Source organism: Elephas maximus, chromosome 1 (assembly GCF_024166365.1).
Source record: "Elephas maximus indicus isolate mEleMax1 chromosome 1, mEleMax1 primary haplotype, whole genome shotgun sequence".
Taxonomy (NCBI): Eukaryota; Metazoa; Chordata; class Mammalia; order Proboscidea; family Elephantidae; genus Elephas; species Elephas maximus.
In genome coordinates, this window is record NC_064819.1 from 238,128,508 (window position 1) to 238,143,688 (window position 15,181).

A 15,181-nucleotide genomic window follows, 5' to 3' on the forward strand; every position below is an offset into this window, starting at 1 on the left:
AATCCACCAGCTGCTCCTTGGAAACCCTACAGGGCAGTACAGGGAGGGTCACTACGAGTAGGAATTGAATGGATGGCAATGGGTTTTTTTTTTTTTAGATGGTGAAAATGCTTGGGGGTTCAAACCAACCCAGCAGTACAATGGAAGCAAAGCCCTGGCAATGTGCTTCCAAGTTTAGAGCCAAAGAAAACCCTATGGGGCAGTTCTCATCTACAGCACATGTATCACCATGAGTCTGAATCGATTTAATGGCAACTAACAACATATGTAAAATAATTAAATCATTAAAAGTAGGTGCTTAATAGTTACACTTCAGTAATCTGGAAAACACTTGTTCCCCAGAAAGGCTCCATCATGCCCATCATGCAGCTTCTGTGTACTACGGAAGGTCGGCCATTACAACACAATAACCCATAATGACAGTGAGTATCCCCTCACTCAGCGAACACTGATCAAGGGTCTTTTACGTGTAAAAGGCAAAGCTTAGACAACGAACTGAGGGGCAGGGGGAGGAAGAGTCTGTTCAGAAGCGGAGAGGAGTTACTGGCCCTGAATCGCGGGGAGCCCTCAGGCACCATTCCCAGAGCGGCGGCAGCGGGCTGGTCCTAGTGTTCGGCCGCAGTATCCTCAAGGAGAAGCAGCAGCCACATGGCCCAGTCACACCTCCAGAACCTGAGGAGGAGGGAGCTCTCGGCAAAAGCTCAGTACTGGCCTATATTTTAACACCCCCCCGCCCACAAGCCAGCTTCAGCGGCTGAATCCCTGGGCCTGAGATAGACCCTGATGAGCACCTGGAGCCATCCTCCCGGCCTTGGGGAAGGAAAAAATTTCCAACTGGGGGGAAAAGATAATTTGCTAGCTCCATTAACTGGGGGAGCTCAGGACAGAAGCGGCTCCTGTCCAGGCATAAACCATCCGTGGACCTTGAGCACCTTTTCCTTCTGCATAGACCTGTGTGCGCCTATTTCGGGAGAATAGGCCCTTGTCGGTAAACTCCGGCCATTTCAGCTGTGCGGTGGAGAGGACGGTGTTTGACGTTTGACATTGCTTTGCCTATTAAACAAGGTCCTCACCTACCCACAACAGGGACCTAAGGACTGGTGGCTCCACGTGGGCCGCCCAGCCACCCGCTACAGAGGCCCAGGGATAACTGGTACCTCCCAGTCCTTACAACAAAATCTTTGTGTGCCCATGGTCCCTCTGAAGAGCCCACCCAACGGCACGCTCTAGGGAACAGAGACGTGTTTTCCTCAGAGACACCGGGGGTCAGTTTTCAGCCCACTGCCATGTTCAGAGCGTGACCACCTGCTGCAATCAGACACCGGTATATACGCCAAACATCCCTGCCCCTCTAAGACTGTAGGACAAAGCCTGTACCACACACTTGATGATCAGCTACCTGGAAACCTGAGCTGAATTCATACAAGAAAACTGAATGGACTCCTAGACTGATATACCTTATAAAAGCTCTAGCCAGCTAGGGACAGGACACCAGAGCTCCAAAGGTAAGGATAATCAAGCTAGCTCACTCAAGCAACCCTTAGGGGTATACCAAAACAAAACAAAGCAAGCAGCTATGACACCGTAAGCAAGCATAAACTAATACGATAACTTTTAGGTGGCTCAGAGACAACAGTCAATATCAAGTCATGTAAAGAAACAGACCACGATCACCTCAACAGGCTCTCAAAACAAAGAATCCAGGGATCTTTTAGATGAAAGTGCATTCCTGGAATTACCAGATGCAGAATACAAAAGTTAATATACAGAACCCTTCAAGACATCAGGAAGGAAATGAGGCAATACACAGAACAAGCTACGGAACGCACAGATAAAGCAACTGAAGAACTCAGAAAGATTATTCAGGAACAAAATGAAAAGTATAATAAGCTGGAAAAATCCATAGACAGACAGCAATCAGAAATTCAGAAGATTAACAATAAAATTACAAAATTAGATAACTCAATAGGAAGTCAGAGGAGCAGAATTGAGCAAGTAGAAGCTAGAATTTCTGAACTCAAAGATAAATCACTTGGCAGTAATATATTACAAGAAAAATCAGATAAAAGAATTTTAAAAAATGAAGAAACCTTAAGAATCATGTGAGACTCTAACAAGAGAAATAACCTATGAGTGATTGGAGTACCAGAACAGGGAGGGATAACAGAAAATACAGAGAAAATTGTTGGGGATTTGTTGGCAGCAAGCTTCCCCGATATTGTGAAAGATGACAAGACATCTATCCAAGATGCTCATCGAACTCCACATAAGGTAGATCTTCAAAGAAAGTCACCAAGACATATTATAGTCAAGCTTGCCAAAACCAAAGATAAGGAGACAATTATCAGAGCAGCAAGGGATAAAATAAAAGTCACCTACAAGGGAGAGCCAATAAGAATAAGCTCAGACTACTCATGCAGGCAAGAAGGCAATGGGATGACTTATTTAAAAAATTGAAGGAAAAAAAATTGCCTGCCAAGAATCATATATCCATCAAAACTGTCTTTTAAATATGAAGGTGAGATTAAGTCATTTCCAGATAAACACAAGTTGGGGGAATTCATAAAAACCAAACCAAAACTACAAGAAACACTAAAGGGAGTTCTTTGGTTAGAAAATCAATAATATCAGGTATCAACCCAAGACTGGAACACTGGGCAGAGCAACCAGAAGTCAACCCAGACAGGAAAATCCAAAAAAAAAAAAAAAACCCAAGAGACTGTAATGGCGATGTTATTATATAAAAGAAGACAACATTAAAATAATAAAGAGGGACTAAGAAATGTAATCATACACCTTCCATACGGAGAGGAACATACGGCGATACAAAGAAATAAAAGTTAGTTACAAATTTAGAAAAATCAGGGTAAATAATAAGGTAACCACAAAGGAGACAAACTATCCCACTCATCAAAATAAAATACAAGGGAAAAATACAGACTCAGCAGAAACAAAACTAACAACAACAAATATGAGGAAAGGATAACATATAAAGAAAATCTACTCAGCACATAAAATCAAGTGGGAAAAAGAAGCTGTCAACACACAAAAAAAGACATCAATATGATAGCACTAAATTCATACCTGTCCATAATTACCCTGAATGTAAATGGACTAAATGCACCAATAAAGAGACAGAGTGGCAGAATGGATTAAAAAACAAGATCTGTCTATATGCTGCCTGCAAGAGACACACCTTAGAGACACAAACAAACTCAAAGGATGGAAAAAAATATATCAAGCGAACAACGATCAAAAAAAGAGCAGGAGTGGCAATAATAATTTCTGACAAAATAGACTTTAAAGTTAAATCCATCAAAAAGGACAAGGAAGGACACTATATAATGATTAAAGGAACAATACACCAAGAAGATATAACCGTATTAAATATTTATGTACCCAATGACAGGGCTTCAAGATACATAAAACAAATTCTATCAGCATTGAAAAGTGAGATAGACAGCTCCACAGTAATGGTAGGAGACTTCAACACACCACTTTCGGTGAAGGACAGGACATCCAGAAAGAAGCTCAATTAAAGACATGGAAGATCTAAATGCCACAATCAACCAACTTGACCTCATAGACATATACAGAACACTCCACCCAACAGCAACCAACTATACTTTCTTTTTAGTGCACATGGAACATTCTCTAGAAGAGACCACATATTGGGTTGTAAAGCAAGCCTTAGCAGAATCCAAAACATTGAAATATTACAAAGCATCTTCTCTGACCATAAGGCCATAAAAGTGGAAACCAATAACAGGAAAAGCAGCGAAAAGAAATCAAACACTTGGAAATTGAACTACCCTGCTAAAAAACACTGGATTATAGAAGTCATTAAGGATGGAATAAAGAAATTCATAGAATCCAATGAGAATGAAAACACTTCCTATCAGAACCTTTGGGACACAGCAAAAGTGGTGCTCAGAGGCCAATTTATATCAATAAATGCACACATCCAAAAAGCAGAAAGGGCCAAAATCAAAGAACTATCCCTACAACTTGAACAAATAGAAAGAGAGCAACAAAAGAAACCCACAGGCACCAGACAAAAACAAATAATAAAAATTAGAGCTGAACAATAGAAAACAAAAAAACAATTGAAAGAATTAACAAGACCAAAAGCTGGTTTTTTGAAAAAATCATCAAAATTGATAAACCATTGGCCAAACTGACAAAAGAAAAGCAGGATAGGAAGCAAATAACCTGAATAAGAAATGAGATGGGCGATATTACAACAGACCCAACTGAAATTAAAAGAATCATATCAGATTACTATGAAAAACTATACTCAAACAAATTTGAAAACCTAGGAGAAATGGATGAATTCCTAGAAACACACTACCTACCTAAACTAACACAAACAGAGGTAGAACAACTAAATAGACCCATAACAAAAGAAGAGATTGAAAAGGTAATGAAAAAACTCCCAACCAAAAAAAAGCCCTGGTCCGGAGGGCTTCACTGCAGAGTTCTATCAAACTTTCAGAGAAGAGTTAACACCACTACTACTAAAGGTATTTCAGAGCGTAGAAAAGGATGGCATACTACCAAATTCATTCTATGAAGCCACCATATCCCTGATACCAAAACCAGGTAAAGACACCACAAGAAAAGAAAATTATAGACCTATATCCCTCATGAGCTGGGTTTATCCCTCATGAATGTAGATGCAAAAATCCTCGACAAAATTCTAGCCAATAGAATTCAACAACATATCAAAAAAATAGTTCACCATGAACAAGTGGGATTCATACCAGGTATGCAGGGATGGTTCGACATTACAAAAACAATTAATGTAATCCACCACATAAATAAAACAAAAGACGAGAATCACATGATTTTATCAATTGATGCAGAAAGGCATTTGACAAAGTTCAACACACATTCATGATAAAAACTCTCAGCAAAATAGGAATGGAAGGAAAATTTCTCAACATAATAAAGGGCATTTATACAAAGCCAACAGCCAACATCACCCTAAATGGAGAGAGCCTGAAAACATTCCCATTGAGATCGGGAACCAGACAAGGATGCCCTTTATGACCACTCTTATTCAACATTGTGTTGGAGGTCCTAGCCAGAGCAGTTAGGCTAGATAAAGAAATAAAGGGCATCCAGATTGATAAGGAAGAAGTAGAAGTACCTCTATTTGCAGAAGACATGATCTTATATACAGAAAACCCTAAGGAATCCTCAAGAAAACTACTGAAACTAATAGAAGAGTTCAGCAGAGTATCAGGATACAAGATAAACATACAAAAATCAGTTGGATTCCTCTACACCAACAAAAAGAACATTGAAGAGGAAATCACCAAATCAATGCCGTTTACAGCAGCCCCCAAGAAGATAAAATACTTAGGAATAAATCTTACCAGAGATGTAAAAGACTTATACAAAGAAAACTAAGGTACGCTTCTGCAAGAAACCAAAAGAGATTTACATAAGTGGAAGAACATACCTTGCTCGTGGATAGGAAGACTTAACATTATAAAAATGTCTATTCTACCAAAAGCAATCTATATATTTAATGCAATTCCGATCCAAATCCCAAGGACATTCTTTAAAGAGATGGAGAAACAAATCACTAATTTCATATGGAAGGGAAAGAGGCCCCAGATAAATAAGGCATTACTGAAAAAGAAGAACAAAGTAAGAGGTCTTACTTTACCTGATTTTAGAACCTATTATACTGCCACAGTAGTCAAAACAGCTTGGTACTGGTACAACAACAGATTCATGGGCCAATGGAACAGAATTGAGAATCCAGACATAAATCCATCCACATATGAGCAGCTGATATTTGACTAAGGCCCCAAAACAGTTAAATGGTGCTGGCATAACTGGTTATCCATCTGCAGAAAAATGAAACAAGACCCATACCTCACTCCATGCACAAAAACTAACTCAAAATGGATCAAAGACCTACATATAAAATCTAAAACGATAAAAGATCATGGAAAAAAAATAGGGACAATGTTAGGAGCCCTAATACATGGCATAAACAGTATAGAAAACATTATAAAGAACATAGAAGAAAAACTAGATAACTGGCAGCTCCTAAAAACCAAACACTTATGCTCATCCAAAGACTTCACCAAAAGAGTAAAAAGATTACCTACAGACTGGGAAAAAGTTTTTAGCTATGACATTTCTGATCAGCGCCTGATCTCTAAAATCTACATAAATACTGCAAAAACTCAACTGCAAAAAGACAAATAACCCAATTAAAAAATGGGCAAAAGATATGAATAGACACTTCACTAAAGAAGACATTCAGGTAGCTAACAGATACATGTGAGGAAATGTTCACGATCATTAGCCATTAGAGAAATGCAGATCAAAACTACAATGAGATTTCATCTCACTCCAACAAGGCTGGCATTAATCCAAAAAACACAAAATAATAAATGCTGGAGAGGCCGTGGAGAGATTGGAACACTCCTACACTGCTGGTGGGAATGTCAAATGGTACAACCACTTTGGAAATCAATTTGGAGCTTCCTTAAAAAGCTAGAAATAGAACTACCATATGATCCAGCAATCCCACTCCTTGGAATATATCCTAGAGAAATAAGAGCCTTTACACGAACAGATATATGCATATCCATGTTTATTGTAGCACTGTTTACAATAGCAAAAACATGGAAGCAACGAAGGTGCCCATCAACAGATGAACGGATACATAAATTATGGTATATTCACACAATGGAATACTAAGCATCGATAAAGAACAGTGAGGAATCTGTGAAACATTTCATAACATGGAGCAACCTGGAAGGCATTATGCTGAGTGAAATTAGTCAGCTGCAAAAGGGCAAATATTGTATAAGACCACTATTATAAGAACTTGAGAAATAGTTTCAACTGAGAAGAAAACATTCTTTTGTGGTTACGAGAAGGGGGAGGGAGGGTGGGGGAGGGGTATTCACTAATTACATAGTAGATAAGAACTACTTTAGGTGAAGGGGGGGACAGCGCACAGTACAGGGGATTTCAGCGCAGTTGGACTGGGCCAGGGGTGGGGAAGTTTCCTGAATGGGCTGGGTGCTTCGAGGGCCAGCATGGTGGGGGCGGGGGTCTGGGGACTGTGGTTTCGGGGGATGTCTGGGTCAGTTGGCATAGTGAAATCTGTTGGCAGGGCATTCTGCATCCCACTTTGAAGAGTGGCGTCTGGGGTCTTGGGCGCTGGCAGGCAGCCATCTGGGATGCATTGGTTGGTCTCGGCCCACCTGGATCGGGGGAGGGTGGGGAACACCAGGGACATGGGGTGATTGCAGGCCCGGGGGACAGGGGGAGCCATGTGGACCAGCGACTGCATCATCCTGGGACCGGAGGAGCTGGATGGTGCCCGGCTGCGGACGATGGCTGCCCTGACAGGGAACACAGCGGAGGGCCCCTGGGGGAGCGGGAGAGCAGTGGGATGCTTACTCCAAATTCTCATAGGACCAGGCTTGGTGGTCTGACTGAGACTGGTGGGACCCCGGTGGTCATGGCCCCCAGGCCTTCTGTTGCCCCAGGACAGGAACCATTCCCAAAGCCAACTCTTCAGACAGGGATTGGACTGGACAGTGGGTTGGGGAGGGATGCTGGTGAGGAGTGAGCTTCTTGGATCAGGTGGACACCTTGGACTGTGTTGGCATCTCCTGCCTGGAGGGGAGATGAGAGGGTGAAGGGGGTTGGAGGCTGGCGAGAAGGACGCGAGGGGAGGGAGTGGAGGGAGAGAGCAGGCTGTCTCATTTGGGGGAGAGTGGTTGGGAGTGTGTGGCAAGGTGTATATGGGTTTTTGTGTGGGGGACTGACTTGATTTGTAGACTTTCACTTGAAGCACAGTGGAAATTATTTTAAAAACAAAAACAAAACTGAGAGCCATTACATGCCTATAAGTGGTGTTGTTAGGGTTGCTTCTGGTATTAGCTACCCGCCCCCACATCACTGAGGAGGGTCTCTTCCCCAGGACTCAGCTGAGATTTTAAGGGGATACCCCAGTGTGGCTCTGGTGTCCTTCCTTATCCATTAGGGATACAATACTAGTTGCCATCAAGTTGATTCCAACTCATGGTGCCCCATATGCCTCAGAGTGGAACTGCGTCCGTACCATTTTCAATGGCTGATTTTTCAGTAGATTTCCAGGCCTTTCTGGGTGGACTTGAACCATCAATGTTTCAGTTAGTAAGCGAGTGCGTTAGCTGTTTGCACCACCCATGGACTGGATGTGTGATCCTACATATATGATTAATCTGCTCCTTCCCAGAAGGAACTTCCTCCTCTGGCCCAGGAAGGCAGTGCCCCACACTCCCTCCTAAGGCACAGGAAGCAGCTACACCTGGATGCAAACATGTGTCCTTGGGCAGGACACCCCCTCTCCAGGGCTCTCACTGTTGCACCCCCACCAGAAGCACCTACCCTCCCTCCCCTACCCTTCACCCCAACCCACACTGGCTCACCCCACCTTCCCTTTTTCCCAGGCCATGTCTTCAGGGAGGTGTTCCCAGGGGCCCTCTCAGTTTAGCTTCCTTTCCCACACGCTGGTGTGTCCAGGGTAGCACACCTGCTGACTGCAGGCGTGGCCATGTCTGGTCTGTCAGCCTGTGTCAGCACATACAAGGTTTTCAAAGCCCACTCACTGAGGGAACAAATAGCCACACACACACAGAAACCAATGTAGACAGAATGTCATCAATCACCGATTGATGAGGTTAATACTAAAGGGAAGTGCTCTGGAAAGCAACCCCAGAGAGCCATTTTGGCTACCATCATCAGTGGTGATAACTGGTTGAACATAGGAAGACTAGTTCCTGGCGTCCTCTCTGGTCTTGCTTAAGGCTTGTAAGCCAAATCCCAGGTGTAGTCAGTGTTTGCGATCTCTATTCTGTTGGCTTCACCAGCCCACCCTGCATGGCTTTGAGATAGTCAGGTAGTGAATGGCTGCCCTGCGTGGCTTTCAGGTAGTCAGGTAGTGCATGTCCACATGCATAGCTTTCAGATATTCAGGCGGGTGAACGTCCACCTGCGTGACTTTCAGGTACTCAGGCAGTAAAGGTCCACCTGCGTGGCTTTCAGATACTCAGGTGGTGAACGTCCACCTGCGTGGCTTTCAGATACTCAGGTGGTGAGCTCCGCCCAGCCTAGCTCAGTTACTTGCATACAGCCAGCTCACTCAGATGAGAGCAGCCTCTGCACTCACTCACTGTTTTGCAGCATACTTTCAACAGAATATGTACCCTATCACCCATCTGTAAGTTGACATATAAAAATTGCATCATGAGTTTAAATAGTTGTGAATGATGTATGTTCTCATGTATTCCTTACAGCAAGTATACCTGATACGTATTTCTGTCAAAACCTCAGAGCTGAGAAATACTTCCTTCAGATTACAGAGTCCCTCTATCACACAGCCTTACTGGAAAAGCCAGTCCTCAGTGTCAAATCAAATAGCTAAATCAGGCCAAATTTCTGTCTGAGAAGGTTATCACTGTATAATTTAAATGCTGATGCCTTTTTTTGTGGCAATGTTCTCACTTCTGAATTCTAACTCTAAGACAGGTGGATGGATGAATGGATGGGTGGGTGGATGGGTGGGTGGACGGGCGGACGGATGGACGGACGGACGGACGGATGGATGGGTAGCTGGGTGGGTGGGTGGGGGAGTAGGTGGATGGTTGGATAGATGGATGGACGGTCAGACGGAGGGAAAGTCAGACAGATGGATGGGTGAGTGGGTGGGTGAGTGGATGGGGGATGGGTAGATGGGCAGATGGGTGGGTGGATGGATAGATAAATGCAGAGACAACAGAGATACAGCACCTCACCAGGAGTTTGTTGAATAGGTAGAGTCTCCCACATTTGCAGAAGCTCTCTTTGGCTTGTTCTCCCTGGACTCTCCCTCAGGTGCAGAGCATTCTCAAATCATACCACTGTTCAGGACCCCAGAGATTTTTGCACTTCAAGGCAATGAACCACAGGAAAACTCTGGATAGGCAAGAAGTAGCCTTTCTTCTTTTGGACATAGAAGTCGGGCAGCAGTGAAAGAGAATTCAGAAAAGTAGAGCTAGGCTACTAAGCCTATAGTCAGGCAGATGGTGCCAGGCAGGTTCATTTATATAAAGGAGTCTATACTAAGGTTGAATTCCTTATAGTCATGTTTGCCCAGGTATCCTCGTGAAAGTGTAGGCACACAGTTTGAAGACAGCTGATAAAAAAAATCCCATTTCGAGATCTCACCTGGGACTGGGAGACTTCCTTCATCTCCCCTGAGCAGAGGGCGCTTCAAATGCTCCTGCCAGTTTACTTTTATCCCTGGGAACCGTACACACGAGGAAGGACATCAGGGATCTCCCCTAAACTGCTCCTTCTTGATGTATTTGAGCCTGCTGAAATTTTCACAACACATTTGAATAACAAGTAATTCACTATCCACATGGCCACTAGCATCAACATTGACTGCCACACGGCCACTAGGATCAGCAATGACTGCCACACGGCCACTAGGATCAGCAATGACTGCCACACGGCCACTAGGATCAGCTGTGACTGCCACACGACCGCTAGGATCAGCTGTAACTGCCACACGACCACTAGGATCAGCAATGACTGCCACACGGCCACTAGGATCAGCAGTGACTGCCACACGGCCACTAGGATCAGCAATGACTGCCACACGGCCACTAGGATCAGCAATGACTGCCACACGGCCACTAGGATCCGCTATGACTGCCACACGACCGCTAGGATCAGCAGTGACTGCCACACGGCCACTAGGATCCGCTATGACTGCCACACGACCACTAGGATCAGCAATGACTGCCACACGGCCACTAGGATCCGCTATGACTGCCACACGACCGCTAGGATCAGCAGTGACTGCCACACAGCCACTAGGATCAGCAGTGACTGCCACATGGCCACTAGGATCAGCAATGACTGCCACACGGCCACTAGGATCAGCAATGACTACCATACGGCCACTAGGATCAGCAATGACTGCCACACGGCCACTAGGATCAGCAATGACTACCACACAGCCACTAGGACCAGCAATGACTGTCACACGGCCACTAGAATCAGCAGTGACTGCCACACGGCCACTAGGATCAGCAATGACTGCCACACGGCCACTAGGATCAGCAATGACTGCCACACGGCCACTAGGATCAGCAGTGACTGCCACACGGCCACTAGGATCAGCAATGACTGCCACACGGCCACTAGGATCAGCAATGACTGCCACACGGCCACTAGGATCCGCTATGACTGCCACACGACCGCTAGGATCAGCAGTGACTGCCACACGGCCACTAGGATCCGCTATGACTGCCACACGACCGCTAGGATCAGCAATGACTGCCACACGGCCACTAGGATCCGCTATGACTGCCACACGACCGCTAGGATCAGCAGTGACTGCCACACAGCCACTAGGATCAGCAGTGACTGCCACATGGCCACTAGGATCAGCAATGACTGCCACATGGCCACTAGGATCAGCAATGACTACCATACGGCCACTAGGATCAGCAATGACTGCCACACGGCCACTAGGATCAGCAATGACTGCCACACAGCCACTAGGACCAGCAATGACTGCCACACTGCCACTAGAATCAGCAGTGACTGCCACACGGCCACTAGGATCAGCAATGACTGCCACATGGCCACTAGGATCAGCAATGACTGCCACACGACCGCTAGGATCAGCAGTGACTGCCACACGGCCACTAGGATCCGCTATGACTGCCACACGACCGCTAGGATCAGCAGTGACTGCCACACGGCCACTAGGATCCGCTATGACTGCCACACGGCCACTAGGATCCGCTATGACTGCCACACGACCGCTAGGATCAGCAATGACTGCCACACGGCCACTAGGATCCGCTATGACTGCCACACGACCGCTAGGATCAGCAGTGACTGCCACACAGCCACTAGGATCAGCAGTGACTGCCACATGGCCACTAGGATCAGCAATGACTGCCACATGGCCACTAGGATCAGCAATGACTACCATACGGCCACTAGGATCAGCAATGACTGCCACACGGCCACTAGGATCAGCAATGACTACCACACGGCCACTAGGACCAGCAATGACTGCCACACGGCCACTAGAATCAGCAGTGACTGCCACACGGCCACTAGGATCAGCAGTGACTGCCACACGGCCACTAGGATCAGCAATGACTGCCACACGGCCGCTAGGATCAGCAGTGACTGCCACACGACCACTAGGATCAGCAGTGACTGCCACACGGCCACTAGGATCAGCAGTGACTGCCACAGGGCCACTAGGATCAGCAATGACTGCCACACGACCACTAGGATCAGCTGTGACTGCCACACGACCACTAGGATCAGCCGTGACCGCCACACAGCCACTAGGATCAGCCGTGACCGCCACACAGCCACTAGGATCAGCAATAACTGCCACGTGGCCACTAGGATCAGCAATGACTGCCACACGACCGCTAGGATCAGCTGTGACTGCCACACGACCACTAGGATCAGCCGTGACCGCCACACAGCCACTAGGATCAGCAATAACTGCCACGCGGCCACTAGGATCAGCAATGACTGCCACACGACCACTAGGATAAGCAGTGACTGCCACACGGCCACTAGGATCAGCAGTGACTGCACATGACCACTAGGATTAGTAATGACTATTTTAAGAAAAAAGAGTAACTTTAAGAAAGATGTGAAGATCCTTGTGACTCAAATTTCTTGACACACTAGCCATTATGAGTTCTACAGCCTCCACCTCTATGCACATCACTGCAGTTATCCACAAAAGTACATCACAATGCCATCTTTCCCAGCCAGGAGTCCAAACACACATAAAAAATTAAAGTATTCTGCCAAGAGAACACATACTTATATACCAGTCTCAGAGATGGGGATATATTTATATACATGTCTCTTCATTTTTGTCTTACTCTGTGTAAAGTGATTTAGGACTTCAAGTACTAAAAAGAAAAAAAAAAGAAACCATGAAAATAAACAATACAAACTCTAGGTTAAATGGCAGAAAATTCCTGCTTTAAAAAAATGCTGCCCTACAATGTTCTATGAGATGCAGATGACACAACCTTGCTTGCTGAAAGTGAAGAGGACTTGAAGCCCTTACTGATGAAGATGGAAGACTACAGCCTTCAGTATGGATTACATCTCAACATAAAGAAAACAAAAATCTTCACAACTAGACCAACAAGCAGCATCAAGATAAATATTGAAGTTGTCAATGATTTCATTTTACTTGGATCCACAATCAATGCCCATGGAAGCAGCAGTCAAGAAATCAAACAACAGTGCTTGCTTCAGCAGCACATATACTAAAATTGGAACAATACAGAGAAGATTAGCATGGCCTCTGCGCAAGGAAGACATGCAAATTCATGAAGCGTTCCATATTTTTAAGACAATGCACAATACAGGAGAGGTCAGCACAACTGGACTAAACCAAAAGCAAGGAAGCTTCCTGAATAAACCAAACGCTTCAAAGGCTAGAGTTGCAGAGGCAGGAGTCTGGGGATCATGGTTTCAGGACAATTAGGTCTGCTGGCATAATAAAATCTATTAAGAAAACATTCCACATCCCACTTTGGTAAGTGGCGTCTGGGATCTTAAACACTAGCAAGCATCCATCTAACATACATCAATTGGTCTCAAGCCACCTAGAGCAAAGGAAAATGAAGAACACCAAAGACACAAGGAAATTATGAGCCCAAGAGACAGAAAGGGCCACATAAATCAGAGACTACATCAGCCTGAGACCAGAAGAACTAGATGGAGACCAGAAGAACTAGATGGTGCCCAGGTACAACCGATGACTACCCTGACAGGCTAATGCTTTTCAGAAGTAGACTGCTGGGTCCTTCTTCCTAGTCTGTCTCGGTCTGGAAGCTCAGCTGAAACCTGTCCTCCGTGGGTGACCCTACTGGTATCTGAATACCGGTGGCATAGCTTCCAGCATCACAGCAACATGCAAGCCCCCACAGTACGACAAACTGACAGACACTACAGGGTCAGCGGAAAAGAGGAAGACCCTCAATGAGGTGGACTGACACGGTGGCTGCAACAATGAGCTCAAGCATAACAACGATTGTAAGGATGGCTCAGGACCGGTCAGTGTTTCATTTTGTTGTGCACAGGGTCACTATGAGTCAGAACCAACTCAACGGCACCTAACAACAACAACAACAACAACCCTGACAGGGAACACAACAAGGAATCCATGATGGAGCAGGAGAGCAGTGGGATGCAGACCTCAAACTCCGGTAAAAAGACTGGACTTAACGGTCTAAGACTAGAAGGACTCCAGAGGTCATGGTCCCCGGACCTTCTGCTAGCCCAAGGCTGGAACCATTCCCAAAGCCAACTCTTCAGACAGGGATCGGACTGGACTATAAGAGAGAAAATGATACTGGTGAGGAGTAAGCTTTTTGGCTCAAGTAGACACATGAAACTATGTGGGCAGCTCCTGTCTGGAGGGGAGATGAGAAGTCCGAGGGGGACAGAAGCTGGCTGAATGGACACAGAAATACAGGGTGGAGGGAAGGAGTGTGCTGTCTCATTAGGGGGAGAGCAACTAGGAGTATACAGCAAGGTGTATATAAATTTTTATATGAGAGACTGACTGGACTTGTAAACTTTCACTTAAAGCACAATTTAAAAAAAAAAATGATCCCTGAAAGGGAAGAGAAAATATATATCCATACAATCTGTTCATAGCAATATTATTTGTACTAGAACAAAACCAGAAAAAACACAAATGTCCACCCACAGGTGAACGGATAAACAAATTACACTGTATCCACACAATGGCATGTACTATCTAGCCATAAAGAATGAGCTATAGATACACACGACTACATGGATGAATCTCAAAATAATTATGCTAAGTGAAAGAAGCCAGAAAAAAAAAAAAAGAGTATATACTGTGCGATTCCATTTATATAAAATCTATAGTGGCAGAAAGTAGGTCAGGGGACATGGGGCACCAAGGGAGATGGAAGGAATGATGATAAAGGGGCTTGAGGAAACTTTTGGAGGTAATGAATACGTTCACTATCTTCACTGTGGTGATGGTTTCATGGCATATACAAACATTAAAAACTTACCAAATTTCTCACATTAAAGAAAATAAAAGAAAAATCAAACAACATAGTGCATTTGG

The 15,181-nt window shown here is 44.9% G+C and overlaps 1 protein-coding gene and 1 non-coding gene across 8 annotated transcripts in view; one reads left to right on the forward strand and one right to left on the reverse strand.

The window, feature by feature from the left end:
* The window catches only part of PDE10A (phosphodiesterase 10A), a 745,035-nt gene that overhangs the window by 344,483 nt on the left and 385,371 nt on the right, over positions 1-15,181 (reverse strand). The window lies entirely within an intron of this gene.
* Positions 13,314-13,420, forward strand: LOC126058107 (U6 spliceosomal RNA). The gene has a single exon (XR_007513092.1). It is a non-coding gene; the product is annotated as a U6 spliceosomal RNA (small nuclear RNA).